This window comes from Zonotrichia leucophrys, chromosome 1 (genome assembly GCF_028769735.1).
Source record: "Zonotrichia leucophrys gambelii isolate GWCS_2022_RI chromosome 1, RI_Zleu_2.0, whole genome shotgun sequence".
NCBI classification, from domain to species: domain Eukaryota; kingdom Metazoa; phylum Chordata; class Aves; order Passeriformes; family Passerellidae; genus Zonotrichia; species Zonotrichia leucophrys.
In genome coordinates this window covers 108,039,031-108,058,467 of record NC_088169.1, presented here as the reverse complement: position 1 = coordinate 108,058,467, position 19,437 = coordinate 108,039,031, and the positions used below count along the sequence as shown (strand labels likewise).

The 19,437-nt window shown below is 36.6% G+C and overlaps 1 protein-coding gene across 6 annotated transcripts in view; it reads left to right on the top strand.

Moving 5' to 3' along the window:
* The window catches only part of ROBO1 (roundabout guidance receptor 1), a 682,144-nt gene that overhangs the window by 306,378 nt on the left and 356,329 nt on the right, over nt 1–19,437 (top strand). The window lies entirely within an intron of this gene.

The following is a 19,437-nucleotide window of genomic DNA, read 5'->3' as shown; positions in this document are numbered from 1 at the left end:
CAAAATTTATCACGCTTTAGCAAATCAACAGATTTCTTTCTTCTGCTAAATGTTTTTGGCAACACAGACGGAGAACACAGCAGTCAGGGCCCTGCTCAAAGGCACAGATAACTGAATGGGTTACTTCCTGCATTAAAACCAGCTTGTTGACTTGGCAAAGAGCCCTGGTCAAGTAATACAACCAGTGCTGCTGCCATTTGTTAATTCTGCATAATTAAACACCAATTATACATAGTATTGTTTTCTAGCAGGCTCCTCAGCTGGCTTTTCTTTATCATGGTTCTGTGCCAGTTTCCTTCCTTATTGCTAAAAAGGTCTTTTATTTGTTATTATAATTAGGAGGTTTAAAATATATCAAATTTTTCTAAAGAGAGAATAGGAATGATTATGGAAGTTGGCATATCATTTTACATGAGAGACATTGCATATAATAGGTATTTTGATTTTTTGCATAATCTGAGGAATCTGCACTGCACTATTATAGGACTCCCCAGAACAAGTCTATTAGTGAATATGTAATAATAAATGAATGTATTTACAAACCATTTCCAAAGTCTGTCTTTTTGGGGGCAAAAGGAAATGCAAACATAGAACTAATAATAATTTCTCAAAAATTTCCTCCTTGTCTAGCAAGGCTAAGGCCTATTGAAATAAACAAAGTATCTGATTAACTGCTGTTTTAAGGCATAAAATTCAATATTCTGTTGAAGTTGCAATATTTTATTTATATGACATTATTTTGTCATATGACTAGAAGCAAATGATGACTGTATCAAAGGATGTTGATGATTGTCCTGGTGCTTTTAAACTGTGGTGTTGTCAGGGATGCAATCCTGTTAGGAATGATGATGGAGATATTCCAAGAAAGGTTTTGACTATGTTGCTGGGAATAGTGGAATAAGAGGAGCAGAAAGCTGGATGCTTGTTTTATACTTTTTAGAGTTTATCTTTCCCTCAGTAGTGAGGAAGGTATCTGTTATATAAACTTAATATTTATTTCTAACTATTTAAGTTCACAGAACATTCTGGAAAATGTTGTTTGGCGTCTTTTCCCCTTTCTTTATGATTATTTATATAACGACATTGCCAAAGTATAAAGAAACAGCTAAAATAGGTATAGGAAGTCTCTAGGGACTCTAAGTGCATATAATACAATCCATAAATTTTCTTGTTTAAAAAAAAAAGTGAGAGGGGAAACTTTCATGCTTGATAATCATTACAATTTAAAAGCTCAGGAAGGATGTTAACTGTGTCTATGACTCTTAATCCATGGATTATTCAGCTGTCACACACACATACTGAATTTCTATGCAACATCCTCATGAACTTTATTGAGAAATGTTTCTGTGAGTCAGCAGCTGGAGCTCATTTCTCAGCCAAATTCTTCTCTTGTCTCTTATCTCCTTGTGACTCTCCTCTCTTTATCTATTATTTCCTCCCTTTGAGTCCACATAATTATTGTCCCCCAAAATGAAAATGCAGAGTTTTGAGCTTGGTGGTTCTTAGCTCTTCATTTACAGGCAAACTCAGCTATAGAGAGGAGAAGATGTAGCTGCCTGCTTAACCTGCAGAGCCATGGGGTCAATGGGACTTCCCACTGCACATTATAAAAAGGACAAAGGACTTTGTAAGATGAGGCTTTTGGTTCACGTTACAGTTTTGTCAATGGAGCCATTTTAAGTTGCAATTGTCAATAAAACCTTCTCTGGGCTTTCTTTCAGAATAGATCAGCTGTTTTGAATCATGGTGTGCTGTGTGTGAAACATATATTTCAAATTCCATAAGCTTGGTAAAACAATACTGTTTTGTCTTACTTGCTTTGAGAATTGTAGTTTTTTGGTATGTTCTTCAGACCTTTTATTGTAATAGCTATTATTCTTCTTTCTTAAGCATATACTTTCATTTTCATTCTGGTTTAAATAGAAAGAAAAAACAAAGTGTGATTCTAGGATTGTTTCCAAATTAGTATCTAGATACAGCATTGCTACATCAAGAATATCTTCATTTTACAGCCGCATCTAACCCAGGTGGAATTTAACCTGTGAACCATTTTCACTATAGAAAGCTTCTATTTAGTCTTTTATCCTGATAGAAATCTTTTAGAGGACGGCGATGCAAATGTTGAAGGAAAGAAACAGAGAGAATTACAATGAAAAAGACATATGCTTTTTTTTTCGTTTGTTTCTCAATGGAATTTTTTTTAAACAGCTCTAGGCTCAGGGATGTTATTTATTATTGGTATTACAGTAATGTCCCAAATATGGCAGGTGTTGAATTGTTCCCCTGACATGTAGCCAAACCTGTCCCAAGTTTTGAAATGTTAGTTCATATTCAAAAGAGCTAGGATTACACCCCAATGCAACAAAAGCTTCTAAAACACACAGATAATTTCTCTAAAAGTTTTTGTCATTGATTTCTACAGCTTTGTTTAAAGAACACTCCCCAGTCATGGCACTAAGATTTTGCTTGAAGCAAAGTACACACATAAACCCTATTCTGGATTAGGATAAATGGGGAATACATTCATAAAAGCAGGTCACAGCAGTATAATGGCTGCAGCTTGACTTATCCCCCCTAAATGCCAATATTTATTTATATTCACTTGTATTTATTTATAATATATTTAAATATGCACATTCTGAGAGCATTTTGCTATCCCAGTGATTAAGTGCAGAATGATGGGATAAGGTGCATTTGTGGTGCACCTGGGGCTGCTCCCCTGCTCCTGAGGCAAATCTGGTGTCACCACTCACGGTCCTCCCCTGATCAAAGGTTGAAGGTCACCTGGCTAACAAACCATGAAGGTTAGAAAAGGAGCATCAAACCATGAGAAAGGATGGACGCTCAGCTCTTTCTGTGGAGAGCATTAGCCTCAAGCCATGGACAGTCCCACTGCACTGGGCCTTTAGAGGAAGCTGGTTTTATGCCTGTAAAAGCCATTTCATTCTTTGGCTGGAGTGTTTTAAGTTAAATTTATTTTTCTCTGCTTCTGGACCAAAAAATATTGTGATACTCCTCCTCTCAGATTCGAAAGAAAAAGAGCTGGGAAAATGTCAATACATTATAAATAACATGGGGAAAAAATTTGGAAGACAATTTTACCACACAACAATGACACATGGACCCTCCATATGGCAGCTGTAAATGCCAAGGTTTTTCTTTTTTCTGCACTTCTTTGTCTTGAGGATAACCTGGGTGCACTGCAGCTAGATCAGCTACATGAAGTAAAAATACTTAACTACATTATTTATTCTTTCCAAATTAGACTTTTTGCTGTATCTAAAATGTCACTAATTTCTTAAACTACAAAAGAGCAAGCTGTTGTAGCTTCTTCACCTAGACATGAAACCATAAATCAGTTTGGTGAGTGACAAGAGATGCTTCTATGCAATAGAGGGTAAAAACCCCTAATTTTGCAGTTCATTTCAAAATTACCAGTACCTGAGCCACCAGCCTTAGAAGCTGCTTATAAGTTTTCTGCAAATGTGGGGTTTGTGTGCAGTGAACCACTGGGAAGAATGAAAATCTGTCTCATTTCTATCAGTTCAGGATCATGGTTGTGTTGTGAAACATCATGTTCAAATGCTTCAGAGTGCTTCTACAGTACCACAGAAATATCAGAAACCATTTTGACACTAGTTTATAGTAATAACAAAACCTAATATCTTAAGATTTTGTGTTCGTATTTGATATGCAAAGTTCTATTTTTTAGCTTAGTTGTCTCATACTAAGAAAATTGAGTTTGTATGGCTAAGTTGTTGCTAATCACTTAAGAGAATTGCAGAAAATATATTTTGAATGCTTAACATATTAATATTTATATTTTTGCTAAAGAAAATCCCTTTTGTTGTTCCTAAGATATGAATGGTGTTATGTGAGCTAAATCATTATTCTCTGAAACAATGAATAGCTATACAGGCTGATAAAAACACTAGGTTTCAGGAATAGTGACAGATTTAGGGTCACAAAAATTATCCATTTTTTAGAGTACAGTAGTTGATGTTTCTGAAGATGTAATTACAATGCAAATACAATGTCATCTTTGAAGTATAAGAGTAGTAAGACAAGAATTGTGCTTACACAACTCTTAACCTTCTTAAGTATTGAAAGTTCCAGTGGGTAAGAAATGTCTAAGATAAATCTATGCTTCATAACTTGACAAACTTTTAGCTTTTTTCCAAACCATTGTATATATTTAATTTATAGTAATAGCAAAGACATGAAGACGCATTTCAATTTGCTGTGGATGTGCAAATTGTATTATTTATTAGTCTTTTATTCTCATTTGATAGAAGGGGTATAGACAGGCTCAGGAATAGATCGAGAGAGGTCTCTGGCATCTTAGTACCTGTCTGAATTTGAGTTCTTTTGATCTGATCGTGGTAACTCAGCAAGAAAGTGACAGATTAAGATATCTGATTTCAAAAGTGAGCAGCTGAGATGGTTTCCAGGCTAGCAGTCTTTCTTTCAAAATGTCTGTCACTCCTCAAGATTTCCTCTGCTTTAAGCTGTCTTGATTCTAGGAGCCAGAGCATTTTCTAAAGTAAATTTTTCCTTTGTTTTCTTCCCAAGCAATCAGTCACGAACTGTTTCCTGTAAATTAAAAGAGCTTTTGTAAGCCTAATCTTATTTTCTGGAGCACATACGGAACTTTGCTGGGGAATCAATTTTCTTTCACATGCATACTTTAAAATGGCAATAGGGTTTACATTTTGCTTTGCTGGGAAAAGGATTAGGAGGAAGAGAGAAAAATAGAAGACAGCAATCAAAGCCTGCATTTTATATTTTATTTGATGTAAGTCATATAAACAAAAACCTAGATTGAAAAAAAATGAATATAACATTTAAATGTGTTTTGGAAAAGCAGACATTAAAACTTGTGTCTTATTCAGAATATTACAGTTTAATACATTGAATACAGTGAGTGGAAGGGAAAAATTTATTACATGCTTACTGATCCTTTCATAAGTATTAGAAATGCTCCTTTTTATGCTAATCAGCCAGTTATTTATTGGCCTGGAAGTGTCCATGAAGCCAGGAGATGGCCCCATTTAGGCTTTAATAATACCTTTGGCTTGCTTGATGCCTTGGGCTAGCTAGGTTAAACATTGAAATTAGTCAGCCTTGTACAGACAGCAGAGTGAAAGCTCTGAAAGATCACCAGGGTTTTGGGACATTCACCAACGTCCTTTTTCTTCCTGTATTAGCTCCAACACCACAGGCTTCTAAACATGGGGCTGGAAGCCTTGGCTGTGGAAATCTGGAGAGCAACTTTCTTCAGAAAAATTTTCTCTGGACACAATGGCATCTCAGATGTCCAGCTAAAATGAGATGATAATATTACCTTCTCCATCTTGCAGACTTCTGAGGAAACTATTAGTTCAGCTTTTGAGAGCATTCAGCAGTGGTGTCTGTGAATTAAATGGTTTTAAAGCAGTCTGATTCCTGATCATACAGGGCCCACACACCTCAAACACTTTGTATTTCTCTTTCTTGTTATCTATTCTCTGCACTGGGACAGCACCCTGAAAGGGTCATGAAATCAATGACTGAGAGCTGCCTTGGGAAGCTGTAGTAAGATCAGCCATGCAGCTTCACTTCTACAATCTGCTAAGTTTCATGTCTGTGGTTTTGTGACCATAAGAGTATAGAGGATTATTTTTTTTACTTGCAGAGTTTTTTGGTTGGGAGTTGTAGAGGTTTAGAGGGTGTTGTAGAGGGTGTTGTAGGGGGAGTTGTAGAGGGTGTTGTGTGTTAGTTGTTGCTGTTCACTAAAATAACTGGTCACAAACTCTTTGTTGAAGGAGCACAAACTGGTTACAGGCTCTTTGTTGAAAGAGCCAGCAGTGTCTTGCTACACTCATTCCAGTGAGACTCAGGCAGCAGTCTGTGCTGTTTCCAATTCTTACTCATTATCACTTATTTCTGTTGTCTGTAGATGCCTGCAAAACATAAAGACAGGGGAATCAGACTCACAAGGGCTGGCTTTCATCCCCCTAAAGGGATTCCTGGGAATATTAGCGGGATGAAAGCAAAACTCTGTGTTTTCATCCCTTCAGCCTTTCTGCTTTTCTCCCCTTGCCACGCTATAATTTCATCTCCTCCCCTGCCAGCAGCAGCAGCTGGAGCTGAGCCCCAGAGGCCCCTGGAAGGTGTCCCCAGGGGCAGCTCCCTGACCCTGCTGGGGCTCCAGCAGCCTCAGCTGCAGCGCTGGGGGCTCTTCCCAAGGCCAGCCTTTCCCTGGGGCCCAGCGCTGCGGGAGACACCGGCCGCGTCTCACCACGGTCCTTGCAACAGGAGCTCCGGCTCTTTCCTCCTCAGATATCTGCTTTCACTTTTTGTTTCCAGTCATAAAAATACAAAAGAAGTCAATTGTTTTCTTAAAAGGAGGCGCAGACTGCACCAAATGTGGGCTCTCTCTGCTCCCTTTCTCTTTTCTCCAAAGATTATTTAGATGTAGGATAAACTTCACCTCTCACCTTGCAGCTCCCCTTGACCTTGAAGCAGCTGAGGGAAGCCTCTGTGAACACAGTTTTTACACTAATGCATCCAAAACTTTGCCTTATTTTCTGCCAACAAAACTTGTAACACTGAACAACCTGAAACATTGAAAAAAAAATGCAAGGAATCTTCAGGCTTGATTAGGGAAAATGTTGTTGAGAAAGCGTTTTCTGAAATAAAGAAAATATCAAAAAGATCCTTGCAAAGATTCGACTTTCTGAATACACATTGGATAAAATAATAACTGATTGAATTAGTATAGGAATTAAGGATTAGTTGAACTGTTAAGTTGAAAAAGGAAAACCAGTCGCACAATAATAGTTACCTTTTGTTAGGAGGAGGTAGAAGAAAAAAAAAATTACACTGCTTCCCATATTTTTAAAAGACATATTGTGTTAATAGTAATGCCTAGCATTCAATTTTTTTAGCTGTGCTTTGGTTGTGTCCTAGTTCATTCTCCTCTATACCTTTGCTTCCAGAAAAAAAAAAATAAATAAAAAAAGAAGGCATTTGAACAAAGTGCAGTGTGTCCTTTCTGACCTTGAAGAAGGTAATTTCACTTTCTTTCATTGATCATCCTTCTTCAAAACAGACAAACATTGGGGTGGGAGTCATCTGCTCTGCTCTTTACTTTTCAGTGGGAGCAAAAAAACAAGCACCTGTGAAATCAGATGTGCATAGAAATGGAGTATTTTTCCCTGTTCTATTCTTCAGGTACTGGCAGGCCAAAGAAACCATGGTCTCAGATATTTATTTAATTTTGCACTTTGACTGAGAGAAGGCTCTCAGTACCTGAGTTTTGTGTGAAAGTGATGCTCAACATGTATGAGATCCTCAGCTGATACAATTCTGTTTGAGTCTCTTTTAGTTCCCAGCTGTACAGCACATCCAGGGATCACTTAGGATTTATTAATGTGACATTTCCTGGTGTGATTATATCCATGCATCCTGAAATTTAAGAACAGCAAATCCATTGTATAATAATCATTCCTAAACTGCAATTTCAAACATTTATCATTTAAATATTTTTCTCCAAAATTAATATCTCATGGTTGCTTTCACCTTGGTTTGGATGATGTATATAAGAATGAACACAGAAGAGAATCAATATAGCTATTAACTGACTTGCCCACAGGATATGATAAATGAGGGACCTGTTTAAATTCTACTAAATTTTCCTTGATAGTGTATCATCAAAAAAATCCTCATCTACCCATAGCATTTTTCATCAAGTGCATTTTTTACTACTTATGAATGGCCTTTATTTTCAGTTGTAAGAATCCAAATAGTAGAATTAGCTATTCATTCACATTTAAAAAATATGAAATTTCTATTAATATCACAAATTCAGATTATTAAATATATATTGATGAAATAAGCTGAATGGGATGAGGAAGGCTTGGAAGTGTTTTACTTTAGTGGCATTTTTTACAGAATAGGGATTCTGCTGTCACAGAGTCAGCTTCTGTTGGATCTCCTGCTCTAGTCTTTTCTGAATTCACTAATTTTCCTTAACATATTAAATAGAGATGGAAGGAGTCTCAAAGCTACACCTGAACCAGTGGATGTGAGGTGCAGTTGCATTTTGTCTGCATATTAGACAAGATTTCACTATATACTAACTTTTCTCTTTTGATTGTCTTGAGAAAGATACCTGTGGTGGGAGGCTTCAAGGAAAGTGGGAAAGATTTTGTGTAGGATTTTGATTGGGATGACTGGGGGAGCAGGACCCTGAGACACTCAGCCTGAATCCAGTCAAACATAATTATGTTCAAGTTTCAAGCTGAGGAGAAAAGCTTAAATAGGAGCTTACCCAGGGAGCCTTCTTAGGCATGAGTGCTAATCATTGCAAAACTAGTTAACCTTTCAGTCAATGTTTATGGTAGAATTTTTTTATTTATTGCAATTTTTTTATCCAGTTTTTCCTTCATCATTGAATATATATTTCTTTATATTATATGTGTCACTTTTCTAAGACTATATGCATTTTCAAAACCATAACCATTTAGAAAAAATATAAACCATAAGGAAAACATCTTAAATTGTGTTTAATTTTATTATTTCTAATAAAAAATGTTTCTGTTTTTATTGTTCAGTGTTTTGTAGCTAAGGTAAAAGTTCAAAAACATTTAACAATTTTAGAAGCTTTTCCTGAAGGGCATTTGAAATAATCTTCACTTCAGGTGCAATGTCTTTCTCCCTGAGTTCTTTCATGCTTTGGCTTTGCTCAGTTTGAGCATTTATGTGCACTTGCAGCTTATTTACCTCCAGTGTTGAACTTTCAAGATTATATCACATCTCCTTGGTCACTCTACAGTTGTAGAACGGCAATACAATTTTGGTAGAGCTGAATAAACTGTACATTTTGAGAAATAGAAACAATGGGGTAAACTCTAAACTCAGTAGTTTCTTTTGGTTTAAAGTTTAAATCTTCTCAGTATTTTCTGAGATTTGTTTTCTTTGTGAAATATAAAAAAATAGCATTCTTTGTTGTTTTACTTTCTAACTAGTGTTCAATGTCAGATCTGTCTCTGGCTGGGTGTGTTATTTGATCCAATGTGTTACTCTCTTTTTTTCATACCCAGCACCTTCTGAAATTACAGCGCTTTTCCAGGAATCTTCTGTAGTCTGGCCTCCTAAAAGGAAATATGATTAATTGCCTTCAATTCACTAAAAATGCTTTTCTTTCTCTAAGATTCTTGAGTGTTTGCATTGTTCTCCTGTCTCCTTTTCCCATAGTTTTCATACCTATATTCCCACCAAAACAAATAAACTTGAAGCCAGTAAAAAATATCAAAATTCTTTTTCGTATTGTTCGGTTTTATGGTAGAAGTTTAGTATCCTAGTTGGGGTATACATATATATATAGACACACACACACACACATATATATATATATGCATATATATACACATTGTATATATATTATATATATAAAAATATATATATTATATATTATATATATATATATATATGTATATATATATATGTATGTATGTATGGGGTTTTTTCAGGTATATCTTGGATACACCTAAAAATCTTTAGTATCATAATATGCTGAAGTTTCAAACTAGCAAACCCTTGGACAGAGCATGTAGTTGTTTAAATTCAGTAGTATTAGTAATGGTGTATCAATGAGCTCTGAGCCTCATAATTTGTTTGTGATTGATAGGTTATTTGTACAGGTCTGGATCAATTCTCTGTGGTTATCAGTGCCTCGACCTTCTGAAATTCTGTTATGTAAGATATTTAAACTCTGCTCCACCTATTTAGGTGTAAAGGCTCTTTGTAAAGAACTAGAGTTTTCCACTGGAGACCTAACAAAATGCTGAGCATCCCCACTGACCAGGCAGTAAAATGTTGCTGAAGGACATTTTCCTGTTCCAGTGTCACATCTGCATTGCTCTGAGCCAATCGGCAGCACCCAGCAAGGGCTGGGCACTGCTGGCACCACTGTCCCCGGTGTCACAGCTGGGCCACCCCTGGGCTGAGGGGTCAGCCAGCACCAGAGAGGGACACCAGGGCACAAGGGAACACAGGAGCTTGGCAGAGCTCACAGCCACCCCAGGGCTCAGCTCCTGTGCTCATTTTGCCCCCCATGCAGCGCCCAGGTCCAAGCCAGGGCATCATCTTCCCTGCTGGAATTTCAGCGCTGGGCAGCAGTCATCCTAGCCTGTAGAGATGAAGCATCTATTTCTGATTTGATCCACTTTGACATGTTTAAATTTGCTGAGGATCTATCTCTGCTAGAGGCGCTTGAGGGCCCCAGCAATATGGAACCAATCACGCTGGAAATACACGAGATGTATAATGTTGCTTCAGAAGTATTTTTTATTTCCTGCCCAAAGCAGCTGCACCAACACATTAAATGAAGGTAGGACAAACAAACAGGGCTTGATAAAGAAATTTTTCTTTTTTAAGCTGTCACTCTTGCAGTGTTGTACTCTAGGTCAGCGATATTAAAGCTGTGACCCAGTCAGCAATGATATACTTGGGAAACTTTCCACACGTGAATCTGACACAATGAATTCTTAGTCATCTGTGCTTCCATTTTCAGTTCATTACTGGTGATAAATGAGTTCCTCATTATGAGAAGCCTAATTTCCTGGTCTCTAGCACTATGAAGGTTTTGGGTTTGCTTTTTAAAGGGGGCATAGCTGGTACAAAATACAAACCACAAAATACAAATACTTCCTTCTATTTGCTCTTAAGTTGTTTTTCTCTATCTGTCAATGCATAAACTGAAGCTTCTGAAAAGGTTGTGTCTTTCTGTGTATTTATCTCAGAGATCTAGTAGGTTTTTGAACATAGATGTGTAATTTGGTTAAACTTTATCATCTTGATAATCTTATCCATCAAAATTTTTATGGGGCTGTTTTTGTTATTTACACTGGCATTGTTCTCACCATATTTGTGTAGTTTAAAACTTATTCTTCATTGTTCATACCTGATTGCTTTGGGCTTCCAGTTACAGCTCTAATTCTGGGATTCCTGTGGATCTATTGAAGGCCCTTTTTGTTTCAAAATTACTGCCTCTAGCTAGTAATTCCTGTGCTCAGTGTACACAGTATTACAAATTAACAATATTTAGAGAAATCTGTAGATCCTTGTAAAACCAAGTACCCCTTGCTGTGTTGTATGATTTCTTATCTGGTACTAATTTTGAAGAGTTGAATTCTGACAAGATAGAAGAGTTATTGATTTTTCTCCTTCTCAGCTATTTCATTTCATCATTGTTCTATTTTGTCTGGAGTTTAAGTTCATAAACCTAGAGTAATTTTTGACCTTGTGCTTTCTTTTGAGGCTGACATTAATCACACTGAGAAATGAGATTCCCAGCTGGAAGATGCTAAAGAACCATTAGGAACTATTACATTAACTGACCACTATTTTATCTTTCCTGGTTCAGGCTGAGAATTATTAAGTTGATTGGGACATATCTGTATGTTTCATTATGAGCTAGATAGTAATTGCTAATTCTTTATTTGTGGCTCTTTCTCCCACTTCCCTGAAGTATTCACAGCTGTGCTAACAGAGCCCTGCATCCAGTCAATGGGAGCATTTTGCTGCTTTAACAAGAAAGGGCTTCAAGCCTAATATCAAATTTTCCAGGCAAATGCTTACATGCTCCATCATTTGTTTTCTTAAGGATATGATTTTGAGCAGTGAGGAGTCAGCTCAGGTAAACAAAGCAAGCAGGAACACCTGTTGTAGGGCTTCTCTCCAAAACTCAAAACCTGACTTTGGAAAATGCATTTCATTAGGCTGCAAAAAGCAGAAATTCTTCAGAAGAACTTTTCAGAGAGAATGCCTGAATGATCAAATAACAAAAGAAAAAAAAATCCCTGAAGTCCTTACTTCTATTTAGCGTGAATAAAGGAAGACAATTTTTTTAATCTTTGGATTTGTAAAAGAATTTTAAAAAGGTATTGCTGCAAGTGAGTTTCATTTAATACATTTGGAATGTGAACAGGAAGGGGAATTCTGGACAGCTTGACTTATTACCATGTTGTATGGATATGTATGTGTGGTTTGATGATGCTTGTAGCTTGCTGTAAATTTATCCTTACAGAGAAATACTGACTGACAGTGCATGTTTTTCAACTCCATGCCTTTTTATAAGTCACTGTGAATATCTGTTTACTGTGCAAGTCACCTTTTCACTACACTTCAAAATCCTCCCTTACATTACCTACCAAATTCTTTCCTGGTAGGCCACCGTGATTTTCAGTACCATAATATGCTGAAGTTTCAAAGTAAAACAGGGTTAAACCTTCATTGTTTTTAATCCTTGAGTCACCCCATAGGCTATAGCATACTTTTGCCTTGTACAGAAGACAAGGTAAATAAAATGTAATTGACTTCAAGTATGGAAGGACAGGGACATTTACAGCCTGTCCTGTCTGCTGGCCTTGTTGTCATAGCCAAAGAGCTGGGATGTGGGAGACAAAAAAGAAAGGAAACACAGAAGAGCAACAACCAGACATATATCCTCTAAGAAATCCATATGCTAAAGGCATCAGTAATCACAATGTGGCTGAAGTCACTCTTGGAAGGTAGAAAATGTGTTGGAAACCGCAAAATTGTTCAAAATGTAGCCCTTTTTAAAGGAGGGGAAGTTAAACCAATTCAAAATGGCTAGGAGTGTCTTCTGAAGGCAAATCAGCTGTGATTCTTGTGATATCAGTTAGGCTTTTTTGCTTAAATATCTGTCTTAATAGGCTGAGTTAATGTGCTAATGTCTTTCCTTGCTGGGCAGTGTATTAGTGCAAGAATGTCTGTTCTTTCTTCAAGCAAGCATTGACACACATTGATTTAGCATTATTCTTAGTGCTGAGCTCTGCAGATAGACTGGCAAAATGCAAATGACACAGCTGTGCTGCAGATATATCTTTGACAACTCACAAGATGACTTTGCATATTCAGAAAAGCAAGGCAATGAGAAAGGACTTTCTCAGCCGTTGGATTGTGTACATCCCCTTCAATATTCATTTTCATGGTAGTTTTAATTTCAAATCATGTCACTGCAAGGCTGCTGGTATGCTGAATTAGTTCCTGCGTTTTTCTTGTCTGTAATTGTTATTAATGAGGGAAATTCATCACCTTCCCAAAGTTCACCACTCAGCTGAAAAATATAAGGGGTAATTAAGCATGGTGGGATTCTTGCTGTGTTCCAGCTCTACAGCAAAGAGCAAGGGAACCCAAATTTATGCTGCTATTTTGGGGGCAGCTTCTTGTAAAGCAGCTGCATAATTCAGCCTCAAAACATCCTTGCAGAACTGAAAACATGGAAGAGGAGCTGCAGGGGTTAATGCCTGAAGGACTGGGTGTAGACTCAGAGAATTTAATTCAATATTAAGGGATTACTGCAAGAAGTCCAGGAGAATTGGAGGATTGCATGGGAAGCTTGCACAACCAGTTCTTCAGCTGTACATGGTATTAGCTGCTATTATTTAAATGTCTTGATAGTAGTTCCCACAGCAGTCAGAACTTTCTCGACAAACATGTAAGTTTACTTGGCAGGAAACAAAATAAGGGGTCTTCTGAGGGAGAGAACATTTCCTGAAACAAGTTAAAACTCATAGTTTGCATTAAAGAGAAAATACTGGTATAAAGAAAATCCTGGTATGAACAAATCCATGTCAAGTAGGTCTTGTGCATATGCCATATTGAACATAGTCAAGATGACTGGTGAGCACTTACAAAAAAGTCATTTATTTCTGCATTTTCTGAAGAAACATTGCTTGTTCCCTTGGAGTAGAAAATTCTGTTGTAAATCTTGTTCTCCCTCCCTGGAAAATGGCTTCTTGTCCTAATTAATCATCGTGCCTTGCACAGGCTACTGATGGGTCTCTTATCTGCCCCTGCAACAAAAGCAGCTGGGGCCACCACCTGTTAACTCAGTTCCAGCACCATTTAATTAGCCTGAGTGGCTGCTACCTTCAGATTTGTCTGGCAGGGAAAGAAATGGGAGCAGATGCCAAACAGGAGAGAGTGCTGCAAGGGAAAGCCCAAGAAAGGCAAGGAAAAGCCAGAAAATTCAAGGAGCAAGGGCAGGTAGAGAGAGAACAACAGGCAGGTTTGGCAGCATCAAAGTCTTGCATGCAAACTTGTTATGCTCTCTGCCAAATTTTAATTTTTGAGAAATTCAAGTGTTCAGTCAGAAATGTTTCTGTGTGCTTGGATTCATACAGTGGCTGATGCCACATAAGACTTCTGCTTATGGCTCTGCCACATCTTTGTTTATTACCTACTGCATAAATAAATAAATAAATTGCAAAGATACAACAAGGTTGTTTCCTGTTTATGCATAATAAAGTCCTCACTCATTTACTTTTTGTTCTCACTTAAAGGCTGTTATTGAATGAAACAACCTTTATTGTGAAAACAAAGGGAAGGAAAGGTTTTTAAACAGCATCCTCACTGAGGTTTTGTCAGGATTTCAGTCATACACTGCTCTTTGAAGATGAGCAAAAAAGAGATATTCAAACCATTATTAAATTTTTTATTCTTCCTTGTTTTAGAAAAAATAATTTCTGAGGGGTTTCTTTTACACTACAAAGTGTTCTTTTCTCATCAAAGGAATATTTTGAGTGTAATGAATAACATTTCTGTACCCATGTGTAAGTGTACATTCTTTTTTTAGGCTACTTATTGAATTGCTAGAACATACTTGTACAAGATATTAATAAAAAAACATCCTTGTGGATTTATCTACCATTTACTTGAGCCAAATCCTCCCATTAAGGACATTATGGGAGAGCAAATTCTTGCCTTTTCCCCTTAGCTTGAATCTTTCTTAACTTCTGAAATGAGGCAGCTGAGCAGTGTAAATTTTTAATGAAGAACTACTTATTACTTGTGGAAATTATTAGTTGATGAAAGTGGTCATAACTTGCTAAATTATCCAGCTTAAACAAGTTAGCTGGCTGAATGTGCCAGTCTCTAGAAAGATGCTGTATTAAGTCTTATGAAAAAGAATACTTCCTTTGAGCTATTATGACATATTGGTGAGGATATTAATCAGATTAACAGGTTTCTGATACAGACCTGTGAGTGTTCACCGAGCTGTGATAGTCTAAAGGTGGCATAATTATTCCCAATTCTGCACATAGCCTGAAGTTTTTCCTTGTTGTTCCAGATCTGAAGAATGGTTCTACATCCTTGAAAGCTTGTCTGCAGTTTTCTAAATAAACATATTCAATTAGATAGTACCTTCCCTGAACAAAATTTGCTTTTTGTGGATTTAATGATTTGACTTTTATTATAAGTTCTCCTTTAGGCACTATCCCTAGTTATACTCTGAGAGCATAAACTGTTTTGTCATTATGTACAACCAAGTGAAGAAATAGGAATAAATTAAATATTCTGTAAGACATATTATAGTGTATTTCTACTGTAGCTCCAAAGAAAACCTAGAATAAATCAAAACACTGGAAAAAAACCTCTGCTATTAATTTACTAATTTAGTTCCTCATCTTAGACTGTGGTTTGATGCAGTCCCAGTTGGGCTTGTTTTCTGATGTCTCTTCCTGAATTCATCTAGATCACTAGAAATGAATCAATGGGAATTGATCCAATTTGTAGAACACAATTCTAATATTGATAGTAGTTTATATTCATTTGCTTCATCCTAATCTTTTATTAATGCTCATTTGCAAAATGCTGTTCATGATGTTTCCTTCCAGTTTTGTACCCCCAATCTGCTGATGATAATGAAATTTAGAGAAGCATAACAAGAAATAATGAAGTTATAAATTCTGGACTTAAATATGGTAACAGTTACTATTTTTTGTAGTCAGATGTTTTTCAGTAGGTGACTTTAATTTCAGATAAGCAAAGACCAGTGTAGAAAGTCAGACACATGAAATTCTTACAGAAGTAAGAAGTTGTGTCTGTTTACATCTTTTCAATTTTTCTTTATGTCCACCAGGAGGCTGGGCCAGGGCATCAATACTGAATCATCTGGGGATTTTTAAGGATGCATCATCAATAAAATGTGTCATCCAGATATATCTCCTGGTTCAAAAGAAGCAATAACTGACGGCATCACTTTCTCTTACCAGTGTGGAAAAAAATCACTGGTGACTTTTCTGTGAAGAGCACAGCCATGGTTAAAAACGTGTTTAATATACTTTTTGAAGTTAGGATTGTAACATGCACTTGAATATAAATAGCTGTGAAAAAAGTGTGTCTGTCTAGTTAGCGGTGTTCTAGGAGCCAAAAGAATAAATAGCAATAGTAAATATTTACTATTTGGATTTTCTAAAATTTTGAAGAGCTAAAGATAGGTATATTAAAGCATGAATGGTGTGGCCATCCAATAAAATGGAATAACTTAGAGATTTCAGTAGAAATTTAATTGGAAAAGGTTCCTCACTATCATGTAAATCTGTGCTCTCCAACTGCTATCAACACCTAAAATTTTTCTGAACTTGTATGATTATGCAAAATCCTCTTTATGCTTGGAAGGGGTCAGGTGTGCTTGGGCTGACTAAGCCTGAAAGCATTCCACCAAAAAGCTGGAGCTGTCATTGATGGTAAATTTAACATTCTCCTCTCAAGTCCAAGTAAGTATTTGTTGGTTTTTTGGTTGTTTTTTTTTTTTTTTTTAATGTCTTGCCCAACTTAATGAATGGTGGCTCTGAAAATTTCCATGGAAACAGGGAATGAGGTTTTTTCACCATGATGAGGGTGTTGTCCCTCTCAAATGAAAAGCATCTCCAATGCTCCTGTAAAAGCAAAGGGTAGTGGCAATTGCTAAGGGGTTCTCAATCCTTATTTGTTGTTACTCAGGGCTTCACTTTTTAACTTCCTCTTCCCAAATAAACTCATTTGGGGCTACATTAAAAAGGAAAAAAAAGAAAATGAGAGGAACTAATTTTGACTTGTTCCTGAAGTTTTGCATACTTATAGATAAAAGTATTTTTTATTTTGAATATTTTTTGGGGGGGGGTGAACAGTGTCGGTTTATTTGGCTTTTTTGTTGGTTTTGTTGTTTGAATTTGTTTTTTTCTTTTATGTTATGAATCAACCAATTACAGCCTAGGCATCTTTTTAAAGCTTAAGGTTTATTTCAGTGAAAATGGGCTCTTTTTTTTGGGCAGTTAAGAAAAAATAGAAACCTTGGTTTAAATACTTCTAGTCTGATGTAGAAATTCAACCCAAATGTCCAACCACATTGAGAGATTTTTTTTTTTTAAAGGAACATCTCACTCTGTCACTTCTCTTAAACCTCTTAAGGACTGGTTATGGCATTTCTTTGAGGGATCAGGCACAAGAGTCAGCCTCTGCTTTTTCTCAGAAAAAAATGTAAATTCTTCATATGTCAGGTGAATTGTTCTTGGGTTTATAGTTCATTTGCTTCATATTTTCTGGCATTGTAACAAGTTCAAAAAGTATAATGATGTAAAAATGTTTATTATGTTTAGGAGAGCCAAGTTGAAAATTGCCTGATCCTACAGCATGGCAGTCATAAGAAATACATCATGTCTTAACATTTAGGATTTTTACTAGCCATTCAACAGAGTGCCTTCACAGCAGTCCTACAGTGAAATGTGTTATTTAAGTCAACACTACTTACCTCTGTTAAGTTATTACAGAGACTCTAAGCAAAGCTGGAACTTCTGACGGAGCTGAAATTAAATTCAGCCCAGCACAGAGGGCAACAGCCAAAAATGTAGCACTTATTGTTCAATGAAATGGGTAGAATTCATCATTAGTAAGTCATCTCCAGCCAGAGACCATAATTTAACATTAGTTGAATATAATTTTCAATATCAGGTGGAAAAGTAGCATTTATCAAAGAATCAGAGAGTGAACAAGGTCTGTATAGTTTTGGATTGTAAATAACAAGTGCGTTGTTATTAACAGATATCATGTAAGTATCAGTGGTTTCAAAAAGACTAATTCCCTCCCTCATTTACTTTTACTGAGTGATTGGAGCCAAGACTTGCAAGCCTAAATAGCTCCCAGTAGCTGTATCCTGGTTTTTACAGCTGCTGCTCTCCTAGCCTGCTGGCTTTACTGAAGTCACAGCAGTTCTCTATTGGAGACTGATCCTGTTAAAACTCCTAAGGGGAGTTTTGAGTTTTGTTAGGGGCATTTGCATTGGTTGGTTGTGAGGTGCTGTGAGGAGGATGCCCACTGTTTGGAATCACATCTCTGAGGGGCTGTCTTGGGTAAAAAGTCCAATTCCTTGTGCAATTATATTTTGTACATGAGACCAAACATTCCAGTGATGCACAGGACGTTTCCAGTAGCTTTCAGTGCATCTTCTTCCCCCTCAATCATTTTGAGCAGTGTGTGGTTAAATTTCCCAGAATCCAATCAGTCTCTCAGAATGATGAGCAGCAGGTTCATTGCTCAAATTTAGTCTGGGCTCCCTGTACTCAATTACAAACCTTTGCACCAAAAAAGGTAGGCACAGCCTCTGCCACTTAAATTAATAAGAAGACCCATCCTTCTGTCCTTTACTGCAGTAATTTAAAACTTTGACCCAATCAACCCCTGAATGCAAATGAGTGAGCAATCTGGAGAAAGAGAGTGTTGATCCAGTCAATCTGCAGCCATTTTCAGAGCAGATTTTAAAGATGTACGTGACATTGGCCATTAGTGAGCCAGCAAAGATGAATGGGCCAATAAACGAACATATTTCACTTCTTTCATCTGCCAAGATGAAACATCATCTTGGTGTTCGGCTGCTTTTTTGTTGTTTGGTCTTTTATTTTCTTAATTTGCACGACTGTATTTTGGAAGGCATGCTATCAATCCTTTAATTGACTTTTCTAAAGAAATATTTTTTTCCAATAAGTCCCCGTGAGTGGGTTGGTCTTGAGGATTTTGGCTTTCTTAATATTTTTCCTTTCTAACTCATTAAAAATATTCTGATTTTTAAAGATATTGTCTCTAAGATTGTTTAGAAAACAAATGGAGAAATGAATGTTTGACATTGCATTTTAAAAATGAGAATGGCTGAGCTAGTAAAATCCAGCATGCAGAAAAAATGTCCACTTTTTTCTTTTTTCTAGGTTTGTTTCATATACAGTTGCTTTTGGTGTTTTGTCAAAGTTGAGAGTAATTTTTAGCAGTGTGGATTTTGTTGAAAATGAGCAGTTATTTTCAGTCATTGCAGAAGTCCAGAATATGTCTGAGAGAGCAAAACATGTCTTTGCAATAATTAATAAATTATCTGACACCTGTCAACAGAGAAAAAAGGAGAAAAGCAGCCTATTGTTGTGGCAGTGTTATTTTTACAAAGACATTTACTTCTTGAAGTTTTCTTCTAAACAAAATACTAATGTTTCTTTTTAGGTATTATCTGCTGGACAGTGCAGTATCAAAAGTAAAATAGGAGTTAAGTTTATTGAGCAATTTTACATTGAGAGTAAAAGGGGCAGTGATCTTGTCGACAAATTCCCTTGAGTTGTGATGTTT